The 14,830-nt window shown below is 33.8% G+C and overlaps 2 non-coding genes across 2 annotated transcripts; one reads left to right on the plus strand and one right to left on the minus strand.

Moving 5' to 3' along the window:
* Positions 1 to 564: 564 nt before the first annotated feature.
* On the minus strand, positions 565 to 671 carry LOC128040775 (small nucleolar RNA R71). Its single transcript, XR_008195581.1, has one exon. It is a non-coding gene; the product is annotated as a small nucleolar RNA R71 (small nucleolar RNA).
* Positions 672 to 14,352: 13,681 nt separating this feature from the next.
* Positions 14,353 to 14,459, plus strand: LOC128040844 (small nucleolar RNA R71). Its single transcript, XR_008195650.1, has one exon. It is a non-coding gene; the product is annotated as a small nucleolar RNA R71 (small nucleolar RNA).
* The last annotated feature ends 371 nt before the right edge of the window (positions 14,460 to 14,830 follow it).

Below are 14,830 nucleotides of genomic sequence, written 5' to 3' on the forward strand. Positions count from 1 at the left end.
GTTTTACACTAGTGAATTAGAAGAAGTATTCAAGAGGATACAAAATACTATTTTGATCCTGAGATTGAAAGGACACTAAGGTGAAGAAGGAAAGCATTAAGAGAAATGGAGAGGATGATAAATGATCCAATCAGAGAAGGTTAGGTACTCTAGAGTGAAACGAATGCTGATATTCCTTGAACCTTAGATGACAGAGATAGACCAATCATAGAACATGTAGTGTCTACTTTGAGTGATCTAAGTCTGGGAATTGTTAGGCCACATATTAAAGCTCAACACTTTGAATTTAAACCGGTAATGTTTCAAAATCTGCAAACGGTAGGGAAGCTTAGTGGTTTACTAACTGAAGATCCCATATTGCACTTGAGACTTTTTCTTGAAGTCCGTGACTCATTCAAGCAACAGGGTGTTCCTGAAGATGCCCTTAAATTAAAAATATTCCCTTATTCATTGCTAGATCATGTGAGATAATGGTTGAATGCATTACCATCAGGTATGGTGGCATCTTGGAATGAACTATGTCAGATATTTTTGCTTAGGTACAATCCTCCCAACATGAATGCCAAGTTGAGGAATAACATTACATCGTTCAGGTAATCTGAAGATGAGACTTTATATGAAGCATGGGAGTGTTTCAAGGAATTAATTAGAAAATTCCCAATGTATGGTTTCCAGAATTAGACACAAATAGAAATGTTCTGCAATGGATTAAATGCACATACACGAAAGGTGGTGGATGCATCTGCTAATGGGGCGTTGCTTGAAAAATCCTACAATGAAGCATACGAAATTCTAAAAAGAATAGAAAATAATGATTATCAGTACCCCACTACAAGAGTTGGTACTGGTAGAAGAGTTTCTGGAGCAATGAAACTTGATGCGATTATATTGTTAACAGCTTAGGTATCATATTTAATGAATATGATTAAAACTCTAAAAAGACCCTCTGTAGTGCAAGAGATGAAGGCTGTAGAACTAGCATGTGTATACTGTGGAGAAGATCATGTTTTTGATGAATGCCCATCCAATCCAGCCTCTGCGTATTACATGTGAAATTTTAATCATAGCATTAACAATCCCTACTCCGACACCTACAATCTAGGGTGGAAGCAACACCTAAATTTCAGCTGGAGTAATCAAGGAATGGGAAATACCAACACTATTAATAGATAGGATGTGGCTGGTGTAGCACCTGGACATAGTCAACCAATGCCGCGATAAAATGTGCAACAAAGTTCGTCATCTTCAACATCAGCTATGGAAGCGTTATTAAAAGAGTATATGGCTAAGAATGATGCAATTATTCAAAGCCATGCAACTTCTTTAAAAGCTTTGGAGAATCAAGTGGGACAAATTGCCACTACATTAAGTTCCAGACAATAAGGAGCATTGTCTAGTGACACAGAAAGTTCTAGATCTCAAGGAAGAGAAAAATGTAAAGCCATAACACTTTGGAGTGGCACTCAGTTGCCAGGAGTTGTGAATGATGCCATGTTTGAGGAAAGTTCCGAAGTTCCTAGAACCACAACTTTCAAAATAGAAGTGGAACAAACTACAAAAGATGGGAGTAGAAAAAACCATACAGAAGCAAATTCATCTTGCTGAGCCAATGCAAATGCCATGGCAAGGCAACCTTAACAAATGGAAGGAAGGACACCGCCACCTTTTCCCCAACGTTTCCAAAAGTCAAAATAAGATGCTTAATTCAAGAAATTTCTGGAGGTTTTGAAGTAATTACACATCAATATGCCTTTAGTAGAAGCATTACAACAAATGCCTAACTATGTGAAATTCATGAAAGATATCCTACCCAAGAAGAGAAGGTTAGGGGAGTTCGAAACTGTTGCACTTATTGGAATTTGCACAACAATGTTGAAGAAAAAACTGTCAGCAAAATTAAAAGATCCAGGGTGTTTCACTATACGTTGTTTGATTGGAAACCATTATGTAGGTAAAATATTATGCGATTTAGGTGCAAGTATCAATATAATGTCTATGTTTATTTTCAAGAAACTTGGGATAGGAAAGGCAAGACCTAGTACAGTCACACTACAACTAGTTGATAGATCATATGTCCATCTAGAAGGTAAAATTGAAGATGTAATGGTAAGAGTCGACAAGTTCATCTTTCCAGCAGATTTTATTATTCTGGAATGTGAAGAAGATAAAGAGGTACCTATAATACTTGGACAACCTTTCTTAGTAATTGGTAAAACATTGATTGATGTATAGAAAGGTGACTTAACCATGAGAATTAATGATCAACAGTTGACTTTTAATGTGTTTGATGCTTTAAAGTGTGCAGACCCAGATGAAGAATGCCATGCTATAGAATTTGTTGACATCGTAATTCAGGAAGAATTTACAAGACATATGTATAAAAATTCTAATGCAGACTCTGTCAAATTATATGAAACAAATGTGACTAAAGAATTTGAAGAACTGATGGAAACTCAACAATTTGAAAATGGATACAAAAATAGCTTTGAATTATTAGATTTATCAGGTTGGTCTTTTAACCCTCATTGCTCATCAATAGAAGATCCACTGGTGTTAGATTTGAAGCTATTACCAGTGCATTTGAAGTACACTTATTTGGGAGAAAATGATACATTGCTTGTAGTTATTTCTGTTGAGAATACAACAGACTAGGAGATGAAATTACTAGAGGTTTTAAAGAAATCCAAGAAAGCTTTAGGATTGCAATTGTGGATATCAAAGGAATTAGCCCAACAATCTAAATGCACAAAATAATACTTGAATATTGTCATGGCAAATCTATTGAACAACAAAGGATACTGAATCCTGTCATGAAGGAAGTAGTTAAGAAGGAGATTATCAAATGGCTGGATGTTGGGATTATATACCCAACTTTTGATAGCTCTTGGGTGAGCTCTGTTCAGTGTTAAGGAGGAGGCACCATAGTCAACAATGTTAACAACGAACTCATTTCGACATGCACTGTCACAAGTTAGAGGGTTTGTATGGATTATCAAAAGCTCAAAAAAGCAACGAAGAAGGATTATTTCCCTTTTCCTTTTATAGATCAGATGCTGGACAAACTAGCAGGGAAAGCCTTGTACTATTTTTAGATGGCTACTCAGGGTACAACCAAATTGCCATATCTTCTACTGATCAAGAAAAGACTACATCCACCTGTCCTTATGGAACATTTGCTTTCAGAAGAATGCTATTTGGTTTATGTAATGACCCAACAACATTCCAGAGTTGCATGATGGCAATATTTTCTAACATGGTGGAGAAATTCTTTGAAGTATTTATGGATGATTTCTCAGTGTTTGACGACAGTTTCGAAGATTGCTTAAAAAATTTAGAGTCGGTACTTTATCGATGTCAAGAAACAAATCTAATGCTGTGTAACAACCCGATTTTGACCCTAATTGGAATAGTGGTTTTGAGACCACAAATCCGAGTCAGAAAAAAATATTTTAATATTAATTTTAGTGTTTATTATATGTTAAGTTATAGGTGTGAAAAATTCGTGTGGAAATTTAATCGTTTGAAGGTTCAATTCGATAAAAAGGGTTTAATTACGTAAAATGAAAATTTAGGGGTTAAATCTAAAAGTACCTAATTGTTGTTGTCTTTTTAAAATGGGGGATTTATGATGCAATTAGACTAAAACATAGATAGTGGGTGGCAAATGACTAATATAACCTTATTATATATGTTTTGTTTATTAATTATTAAAGGTTATTTTAGTAAACTAAAATAAATGATAATATATGCTAAATAAAACACAAAAAAAAGAAAGCCATTTTTATCATCTTTTTTAGCCGAATTTGAACAAAAGAAAAAAAAGGAAGAAAGCTAGCTAGGTTCGGCCATTGTTGTGCTTAAATTTAAGATTAGTTCTTTGTTCGGTTTTTGATAATTTTTACGTTTTTGAGATCGTTGCTTCGAATACTTCAAAACCCATGTATTAATTTTGTGAATTGTTGATGATTTTGAAATGTTTCATTGATGAATTGTTTGATTTTTGTGATGTTAGTTGATGAAATATGAAATATATGTGTTAGATTAACATGTTTTGTCTTTGAATTTTTAGTGAATTTGAGTAATTAGAGTTAAATTGTGAAAATAAATTTTTGAGGGACTAAAATGTGAAATAAATGAAATGTGTGGACTTGTATGAAGACAAGGAACATTTGGCCCTAGCATAGTGTGGGCAAATTTTGTGTATTTTGTGTTTTGGCGCAAAAAGGACTAAATTGCAAAAAGTGTAAAATGTCAGGGGCAAACTGGTAATTTGTCTATTTATGTATTTTTGGATTTAATTGAATATTTTGATGAATAAAAAGGTTAAATTTGAATATGTTTAGATCAAGAAACGAAGAAAACAGAATTGGATCGGGGGAAAACGAAAGTAGTCGAGTAGTCGAGTAGTCGATTGTGTCCGCTGATATCCGAGGTAAGTCTATTAGTTATTTAATGTTATTAAATCGGTATATAGGTATGTAAATGTATTGTATTTTTGTTGAACTTTAATTTAAAAGCATATTGATTGAAATAAAATAGTATGAATGATATACATGTATTATTAATGTTCGAATATATGTATATAGGTTTATACTTATATAAACCTTTAAATTTAGTTAAAGTATAACCGGATATAAGTATATACATGTATAAATTATTGGATTAATCAAAGATATGGATAAGATATATGTATATATATATATAAGGTTAGAATGATTATATAAGTATATTTATATATAAACTCTTGGATTTGATTTGTGATATATGTATGTTATAATTGTATATATATATAGATTGAACAAGCATATAAATACACATATATGTGTTGTGTATTGAATTTAGATATGTCATATATATATATATATATATGTATAAGTTCTTGTTTTGAAATTGAGTATGAATTTATATATTTATATGGTAGATTCGAATATGTATAAATGTACATGTATAATTTCTTGAATTGAAATTAGGTTTGGAATTATATATGTATACATGAAATCAAATGTGAACGTATATGCAAATGTATAAGTTTTGTATTGAATAAATGGTATGAAATTATTAGCTTAGATTATTTTAATATGTTTGAATGCTAAAGGCACATAGTATATTATAAGTTCAATCTTACGATATTAGTAGTAGAATCAAAAGTATGAGGTTATATATATATAAATATGTTTTGGTTGAATTATTGAATTATCAAGTTAGATTTGGTGATGGAGATTTATATATCCATGTCTTTTAAAAATATAAGTTATGAATTTTGAGCTGAATCTCTATGCATGGATTTTATATAATATATATAGTTTGAAAATAAGATGTTTCGGACTTTACGACCAAGAGGCTTGATCTTGATGAAATGTTTCAGACTTTATGTCTAGCGAGGCTTGATCTTGGGTGAATTACTTGACTTTATGTCTAGCGGGCTTTGTCTTGGTGAAATGTATCGGGCTTTGTGCCTAGCAGGCTTTATGCCGGTGTTTTATACAAGGCTCTATGTTATATAAATCTTATGTGAGCAATAGTAAAAGCAAATAATGTGTTAAGAAAGTTAAATTATCCGGTATGTGTTAGCCATTTGCTTAATTAGTGTTAAGGTAAGTTGATTGTTATAATTTGATAATAGTTTCAAATGAAATATAGAGTATGAGTTTACCATTTGAGTATAAGCATTTTTGGCATAATGATTTATTGAATATTTGGCTTTGCTAAATATTTATGTGTATTTGGCCACATGGTTTGTTTATGTGAAAATACAAGGTGATTTTTATTAAAGTGTTATATGGTACAAATATTAGGATATTTTGTTTATTTTATCTTAATGATGGAATAAGTATTAGTATATATATATATATAAATGAATTTTTGCTTATAACTTACTAAGCTTTAATAGCTTAATGTGTGTTTGTATTTGTTTACCTCTGTTTTATAGATTGTGGAGTCACGTTACGAGCTCGGGGATCGCCAGCATAGTCTATCACACTATCGATTGTCTTTGGTATTTTATAAATTTTGAATTCGAACCTATGGCCTGTATAGTCTAGTTAATATGTTTAATTTTGGGATGTGTAAATATGAGCCATGCGAAAATGGCTTATTCATTTTGGTTAAGTTTGGTTTTATGTTTTTGATCTATTTGGTATATATATATTTATATTTATATGAAGTTTAAAGTTATGCAAAAATTTCGGTTATTTATATGGAAGTGTGATGTGTTTAGCTTATTTGTTAATAGTTGTATAAATTAGTTATAGTTAAGCCTAATTTGAAAATAATATTTGTATTATATGTAGTATAGTTAGTAAATTGAAATGAAATAAATGTTTGGATAATTGCTTGATTTATGATATTAAATTTTGATCGGTAATGCCTTGTAACTCTAATTCGTCGACGGACATGAGCTTGCGGTGTTACATGCTGAATTGGAAAAAGTGCCACTTTATGGTTTGTGAAGGCATTGTTTTGGGCCACAAAATTTCACAGCAAGGAATTGCCGTCAACAAAGATAAAATAGAAGTCATTGAAAAGTTGCCACCACCCACTTCAGTGAAAGGAATTAGAAGCTTTCTTGGGAATGCTAGATTTTAGAGTCGCTTCATCAAGGATTTTCTAAGATATCAAAGCCTCTATGCCAATTTTTGGCTCAAATTAGACCATTTCATTTTGATGAGTTATGCTCAAAGGCATTCGAAGAGTTAAGGAACAATTAACTACAACACCTATAGTTACTACACCAGACTAGACTCTACCATTTGAACTAATGTGTGATGCAAGTGACTTTTTTGTCAGAGCAGTGCTAGGGAAAAGAAAAGCCAAGATGTTTCACGCTATATATTATACCAGTTGCACATTGATAGATTCACAGCTCAATTACACCACCATTGAGAAATAATTGTTAGCAGTGATGTTAGCCTTTGAAAAATTTAAAGCTTATTTAATGGGCACCAAAGTCATACAGACCATTCTGCCATCAAATACTTGGTGACAAAAAAAGAGGCCAAACCTAGACTCATTAGATGGATATTGCTGCTGCATAAATTTGATTTGGAAATCAAAGATAGGAAAGACACTGAAAATCAAGTTGTTGATCACTTAACACGATTGTAAGCAGGGAATGAGTATGGTGAGAGTCAAATAATTAAAGACGAATTCCCTGGTGAGCAGATATTGTTGGCTATGGCATTGCCATGGTATGCTGATATTGTTAACTTTCTAGTCAGCGGGTTGCTGCCACCTGTGCTCAATCATCATGACGTTAAGCAATATTACTAGGACGAACCATTTCTATTCAAGTATTATGCAGATCAAGTAATTCAAAGATGTATTCCAGATGATGAATTTTAAAATATCCTGCATCACTGTCATTCCGCACCTTATGGTGGACATTTTGGAAGCATGAGAATTGTTGCAAAGGTTCTTCAATCTGGTATTTATTAGCAAACCATGTTTAAAGATACTAATTAGTTCTGCAAAAACTGTGATTGCTATCAAAGAACTGGTAACTTATCAAGAAGACACAAGATGCCGCTGTAAAATATTTTAGAGGTGAAATTATTTGATGTTTGGGGAATTGATTTCGTGGGTCTATTTCCACCATCCTGGGAAAAAATCTATATTCTTGTCGCTATGGATTATGTCTCCAAATGGGTTGAAGCTGTGGCTTTACCTACAAATGATGCCAAATCAGTTTTGAGATTCTTGCATACAAATATTTTTACCAGGTTTGGTACCCATCGTGCTTTAACTAGTAATGAAGGCTCACATTTTGATTGCAGATTAGTTGCCAACATTTTGAATAGATATGGGGTTAAACATGAAATTGCCACGGCATATCACCCCTAAATAAATAGAAAAGCGAAAATTTCCAATAGAGAAATCAAGCAAATTCTGGACAAAGTTGTCAATCCCAACCGTAGGGATTGGTTAGTAAGGTTAGATGAAGCCTTGTGGGCTTATCGCACAGCTTTTAAGACACTGTTGGGAATGTCCTTTCAAGCTTGTTTATTGTAAACTATGTCATTTGCTAGTTGAGCTAGGACACAAAGCATTTTGGGCAGTCAAGAAAATAAACATGGATTGGCGTGTTACTGCTACTCATCGCATACTGGAGCTTAATAAGATGGATGAATTTCAAACTCAAGCTTATGAGAATGCGAGACTGTACAAAGAAAAGACAGCACTGACATGATAAGAAAATCTTGCCAGGACAATTTGTACCTAAACAACAAGTCTTACTTTTCAATTCCAGACTTAAAGTCAAGATGGTTTGGACCATTTGAAGTCAAGTGTATATACCCTCATGGAGTTGTCGACGTTAAAGATGGAAAAACAAGATCCACTTTCAAAGTCAATGGTTAGCGCATAACACGTTATTTTGGAGCTCCTATAATGTGTGGTAGAAGAATCAATGTTGGAAGAATAATTTTCCAAGAAGTTTATCGTTGCACGCAAATGAATGCCGACAGTTTAAATTTCCTGTCTCTTCTCACAACCCTTTGTCAGCACGCCAACATCCCTGTCCATAACAATGAGGAGACCATAAGCAACAAATGTGTTATAACAAAATCAATTATCCTATGTTTATTGGGCAAGGATATGCCACGACCATCTGGGCCAACATCTACATCATCACTCCTACCTAAAGCCCCAAACACTTTTCCTGATATGTTGGAACAACAAGTAATAAATATTCTCAAGCAAATCTAACATCAGTTAGATATGGTGGCAAAGCAGAAAAACTGAATCTCAATTGATTTTACCATAGCAAAAGCCAAAACGACTTGATATTGGGAATATGTAAAGAAACGCGATGCTGCACTCAATAAAGCTCTTCAAAACAACTTCACCTAGGCAGTGTATTTTTCTTTTGTTTCTTGAAGAAATTTTATTTGATGATGAAGAAGACGATGAAGAACCTGCCACTACACACAAGCATACCAAAGAGCCCAGGAGAGATGAAGAATCGACAAAGTTTGTACACCTTGACTCTAACAAGGAGGAAAATGACCGACAACACACCTTTACATCAACCACCACTGCCAAAGCACCACAATCCAAGGCACCAATGATTGACCAAGAACATGAACTCACGATGTCAGATACTGATGATGCCAATGAGGTTTCCATCAACCAACTTAAGAGAAAAAGATTTAAGAAAGCTGCTGGTAAAATCGTTCAAGCTGATAGTGATGACCAGGACAGGTCGTAACGTTACAACAAAACTGCAAAGAAATCCACGCAACCCAAGTGAAACAATTTCTTTCCCCTCCGAGCTTTGATTTTTATATTTTTACGATCCTTCATTTTAGTTTTTATCTGTTTCATGCATTCATGTAGCTTTTATTCATTTTATTTTGTCATGTTCATGCATTGAGGACAAAACATCCTTTGGGTATGGTTATCAATGATGTTCAATGAGGAAAATAACTCTTCTTTGTAAATTTAGAAAATATGGAGATAGTGGTTTAGGCATGTTTAATATAGGACAGTGGTTGAAATGAGATTTCTAAAAGTAGAATAATTGAAATAAAAATGCAATTAGGCTAGAGTAGCATTCTTTGAATAAATTTAGGATTTCTTGACTTAATTTTAGTATAGTAATAGGGTATAATTTTTGTCATGGTAAAATAATATGAATACTCTAATGTTTGAACTTGTTGAGTAGGTCAGTAATATTTGTTTGCTCCATTATATTGTTGACTAGAAAAATGAGTTCAAATATGCGTGTTTGGCTAAAAGATATATATATGTACATATTCTAGGCACAGTCCACTTAATCTTGAGGCTAAATTGCTAAGAAGGTAGTTTTTTGCTCCATCCATCTTTTTAGTTAAAAGCTTTTGTTTCATGAGTGATATATATTCAAATTGTGACATGATATAAAACATGAAAATCTAGTGTATGCTCCATTAAGGTCGTCAAGTATATAATCATATGAGAACATGAATTCCCTCAGAAATTTTGTGTTGAAAATTGAATAATTGCCTAAAAAAATTGAGTTTAGGAAAGAGAAAACCTAAGTTTATTTAGAGAGATATGCTATAGTTTTAATTGCTGAAATATTTAGAAAATTTTACCTTTAGGAACCATTTTCTGCATTGCATTTGCTAAATAGTTTTACAAGAATTGTAAGCATTTTTCTTTGTTTCAGTAGAAGATTGCTGAGAATAGAGGTACACAATATGCTTATTATGATTGGGTAGTGCATTTGGTGACTGATTGTTTTGGTAATTTCATGCATTCATGCATATTCAAACATCATTTGCTTGAGGACAAACAATAATTGAAGTTTGGAGGTGTGATAACTCTTGAAAAGAGTTATATTTAAGGCCTCTAAATAGAATTAATTTTTTGTAATTAAGTGAATACATTTGCATTTTTAGGATATTTTTAGAACAATGCATGACAAAGCTTGGATTGTGATATAATGGTCATTATTTGTTACTTTTAGCACTTGGGGAGGAAATGTGTGATTTTGTGTGAATACAGGTGTAGGAAGAGCAAGAATATGAAGAGGGAAAATAAGGGAAGTGAAACATTATCATGGCATTTGTAAGATTGACTGCCAACATAATTGCCATGGTAATTCTGGGAAAATGACTCAACACTATATCCACGTCACTTTCAGCCAGCTAGACGTGTACCAGAAAAACCAACCTGAAAAGAGGAATGAAAAATTTCTACTGAGGTGGGACGGATCTACCTAATAAAATAAGGATAGAGAAGAAGAAAAAGAGAGGAAAATTTGTGTGAGAAAGAGACTATTGACAGCAATCCTCTCAATGCACAAAGAAAAACTCCATCGGAAAATTTTAGAGAAAGAAAGGGCGACAGCGATATAGAGTATAATACAAACGTGAAGAAGGGGAAGAGACATCTATCCTGGATTCACGTATGATCGGAAGATAAAAGAAAAGCTGGAGTGTGGTGAGAAATCTTGCAGTTTTGCCTTTAGTTTTCATGATTTTTGTGATTTAAACTTTTTTAAATGTATAAATTGGTGTTCACTTTTCCACCCATGAGCTAAATATTTTTTGGGTTGGAGTTATTTGGGTAGATGTTTATCATCTTTAATGCTCATGATTTGAGATTGTCTATATCACTGTTTCATTTGATTTATCATGTCTATATCACTGTTTCACTGTTTCATAGATGTATTTTTATTTTTGAGAGGGTTAAATATACTAAATCTAGAATCGTTTGATGTAAGCGAATATTTTACAGAATATTCGTAGCACTCTAGACATAGATGTTGCGAGTTGTACAGAGAAGAACGTTCATTGCAGTTATTAATCCAGAGTTCTGTAGACATGCAATAACTTAGATTTTTTGCTTCAAATCTAGCTATCGAAAGAGGCTCAGTAGTAACTCTCTGAGCAGTTGATTAGACAATATTTTGCAATGAAATTATTTTGATATGAACATTTCACCTGACTAATTCTACCCCTGTTCATTCAACAACAGAATTACTCTTGTTTTTCTCTGTAATTTGATACTACATTTTATTTTCCATATCAATTCTCTGTTTTTAGCATTAAATTACATTAGTTCATTATACCAACATATTATTCAATTTAGTATAGTTAATAGGATTGTAATAACTTAATCAATCTCTTACCAATTTCTGATCCCTGTGGAGACATACTTACATATCACTTTATTACTTGAATGACGTGTACACTTGAACAATTGCATTAGTTATTTAGACACAACAATAATATCATCTCTAATTTCTTTAAATAATCCTCAAAATCATTCCCAAACATGGAGAAGTTGTTCATAAAAACTCTAAGGAAATTCTCCACCATGTCTTAAATTATAGCCATCATGCAGTGTTGGAAAGTTGTTAGGGCATTACATAACTCAAACGGCATCCGTCTAAATGCAAAAGTGCCATATGGACAGGTGAAGGTGGTCTTCTCTTGGTATTTTGGTGGTATGGCAATCTGTTTGTAATTGAAATAACCATTTAGAAAACAATAAAAAGCCTTGCCAGCTAATCTATCCAACATTTGATCAATGAATGGTAAACGAAAATGTTTCTTCCTTGTTGCCTTGTTAAGCTTGCGATAGTCCATACACACCCTCCCTATTGTAACTGTGCGAGTGGGTATGAGCTCATCATTGTCATTACTTACCACTAGGACACCTCATTTCTAGGGTACGCATTACACAACGCTTAACTACGAGTTGTTAGAAATGGGATAAATAATGTCAGCGTCAAGACTCTTGATAATCTCCCTTTTGACAACTTCTTTCATAATTGGATTTAGTCGTCTCTGCTGTTCAATGGTATTGCTATGGCAATCTTGCAACAAAATCTTGTGCATACATAATTTTGGGCTAATTCCTTTTATATCAGCATGGGTCCATCCCAATGCCCTTTTAGATCGTCATAACACTTCCAACAACCTATTCTCTTGCTTAGGTGTTAACTTTGTAGAAATTACAACTGGCAAAGTACTGTTTTTCCCCAAGTATGCATATGTCAGATGTTGTGGTAGATGCCTTAACTCTAGTACAGGTGATTCCTCTATAAAAGGTTTAGGAGGCTTAAAGGATTTTCTGGATAAATCCAGGGTCTCAAATTTCTTCCCTAGCTCCATCAAGTAATATTCACAGTCAACACTACTGTAGAAAAATTTAGGAAATTCATCTACTGTTATTTCTATCACATCAACTATGTGACATTCCTTCTCATCCGCACACATCAATGCATTAAACACATTAAAAGTGACCTACTGATCATTCAGTCTCATAGTTAGCTCACCTTTCTGCAGATCAATTAGAGTCCTACCAGTAGTAAGAAATGATCTTCTAAGAATAATTGAGCATCATGGTTAGCTTCACATTCTAAAATAAGAAAATATGCGAGAAAGATAAATTTATCTACCCTTACCAATACGTTTTCAATTTTACCTTCCGGATGTGGATGAGATCTATCAGCTAAATGCAACGTCACTATGGTAGGTTTTGCCTTCCCAATTCTTAGCTTCCTTAAAATAGACATAGGCATTAGATTTATACTTGCGTCTAAATCACATAATGCCTTACCTACATAGCGATTTCCAATTGAACATGGGATACTAAAACTCCCTGGATCTTTAAATTTAGAGGTAACTTATTAATCGACATTGTTGTGCACACTTCACTGAGAGCAACAGTCTTAAATTCTCCCAATCTGTATTTCATCGACAATATATCCTTTATGAATTTTACGTAGTTGGGCATTTTCTGTAATGCTTCGATTAGCGGTATGTTGATATGTAGTTGTTTCAAGACATCTAAAAATCTTTTAAACTGAGCATCTTGCCTAGAATTATGAAATCGGTGAGGAAATGGTAGAGGTGGTCATCCTTCAGGTTGCTGATACAATTTTGCTGTGGCTTTTTTGTTGGTATCCTGATCTTGTTCTACCACAACATTCTTCTACTTAACCTTTTCAAGTGCAATATGTTTTTTTAGATGGCTCTGGGATCTTTACCTGTCACCTCTTGAGTCGTCCTCTTCATCCGTGACATTTTCAACAACATCATCTATCTAAGTCTCGCTTCTAAGAGTAATAGCCTTCCATTGCTCTTTACCTTGTGTCCTCGAATTTTTGGTGTCGCTGGGTAATACTCGCTACGATCTTATGTTCAAAGTGTTGGCTATTTGCCCCTCTTGATTATCAAACACTAGGAGGGATGCAGTCTAACTCTGGAGCACAACACCATTCTTAGCCATATACTCCTTTAACAAAGCTTCCATAGAAGTAGATGATGATGCTTGACCATACTAATTATTTTGTCGGGGCATTGGTTGAACATATCCTTGCGATAGTATTGAAATTTCCTGCACTTTGATTATTGCAACTAAAACCCAGATGTTGTCTCCACCCCGAATTGTAGGTATTGCAGTATGGATTATTGTTTTAGTTAGAGTTCCCTATATAGTATGTTGACACTGGATGGATTATTGTTTTAGTTAGAGTTCCCCATATAGTATATTGACACTGGATTGGATGGACATTCATCAAACATGTGACTTTTACCATAATAAACACATGATGATTCAACTGCTTTTATTTCTTGCACAATAGTTGAAGGTGTCATGATTTTAATTATATTAGCTAGAGAAGATACCCGGGCCATCAATGAAGTGATTGCATCGAGCTCGATGGTACTATTAGCTCTCTTACTTGTCCCAACTCGTGTAGTCGAATACTGGTAATCATTGCTGGCAATTTTTTCAAAAATTCTGTATGTTTCATTATATGTCTTATCTAACAAAGTACCATTTGCTGAGGCATCAACTACCATTCGTGTATGCACATTTAGCCCATTATAAAACATCTCTATTTGAGTCCAGTGCTAGAATCCATACATCGAACATTTCCTAATTAACTCCTTAAATCGCTCCCACGCTTTATATAGTGTTTCATCTTCAAATTGCCAAAAGGATGTAATATCATTTCTTAACTTGCATTCTGGTGGGAGATTTATACCTTAACAAAAATATCTGGCAAAGTTCATTCCATGATGCAACTATTCTTGACAGCAAAGCATTTAACCATGGCCTGGCACGATCTCTTAAGGAATACGGGAATAACTTAAGTTTCAAGGAGTCTTCAAGAACACCCTGCTGTTTGAATGAGTCACAGACTTCTAGAAAAATTCTTAAATGTTGTTGTGGGTCTTCACTGGGTAAACCACCAAATTGCCCTATAGTTCGTAACATTGAGGACATTACCGAGTTCAACTCGGATTGCTGTGCTTGTATAGTCAGTTAGACTATTGTGATCTAGCATCGGGACAACATGCTTTCTGATTGGCCTGTCTCGATCATCCAACAC

The sequence above is a fragment of the Gossypium raimondii genome, chromosome 4 (assembly GCF_025698545.1).
Source record: "Gossypium raimondii isolate GPD5lz chromosome 4, ASM2569854v1, whole genome shotgun sequence".
Taxonomy (NCBI): Eukaryota; Viridiplantae; Streptophyta; class Magnoliopsida; order Malvales; family Malvaceae; genus Gossypium; species Gossypium raimondii.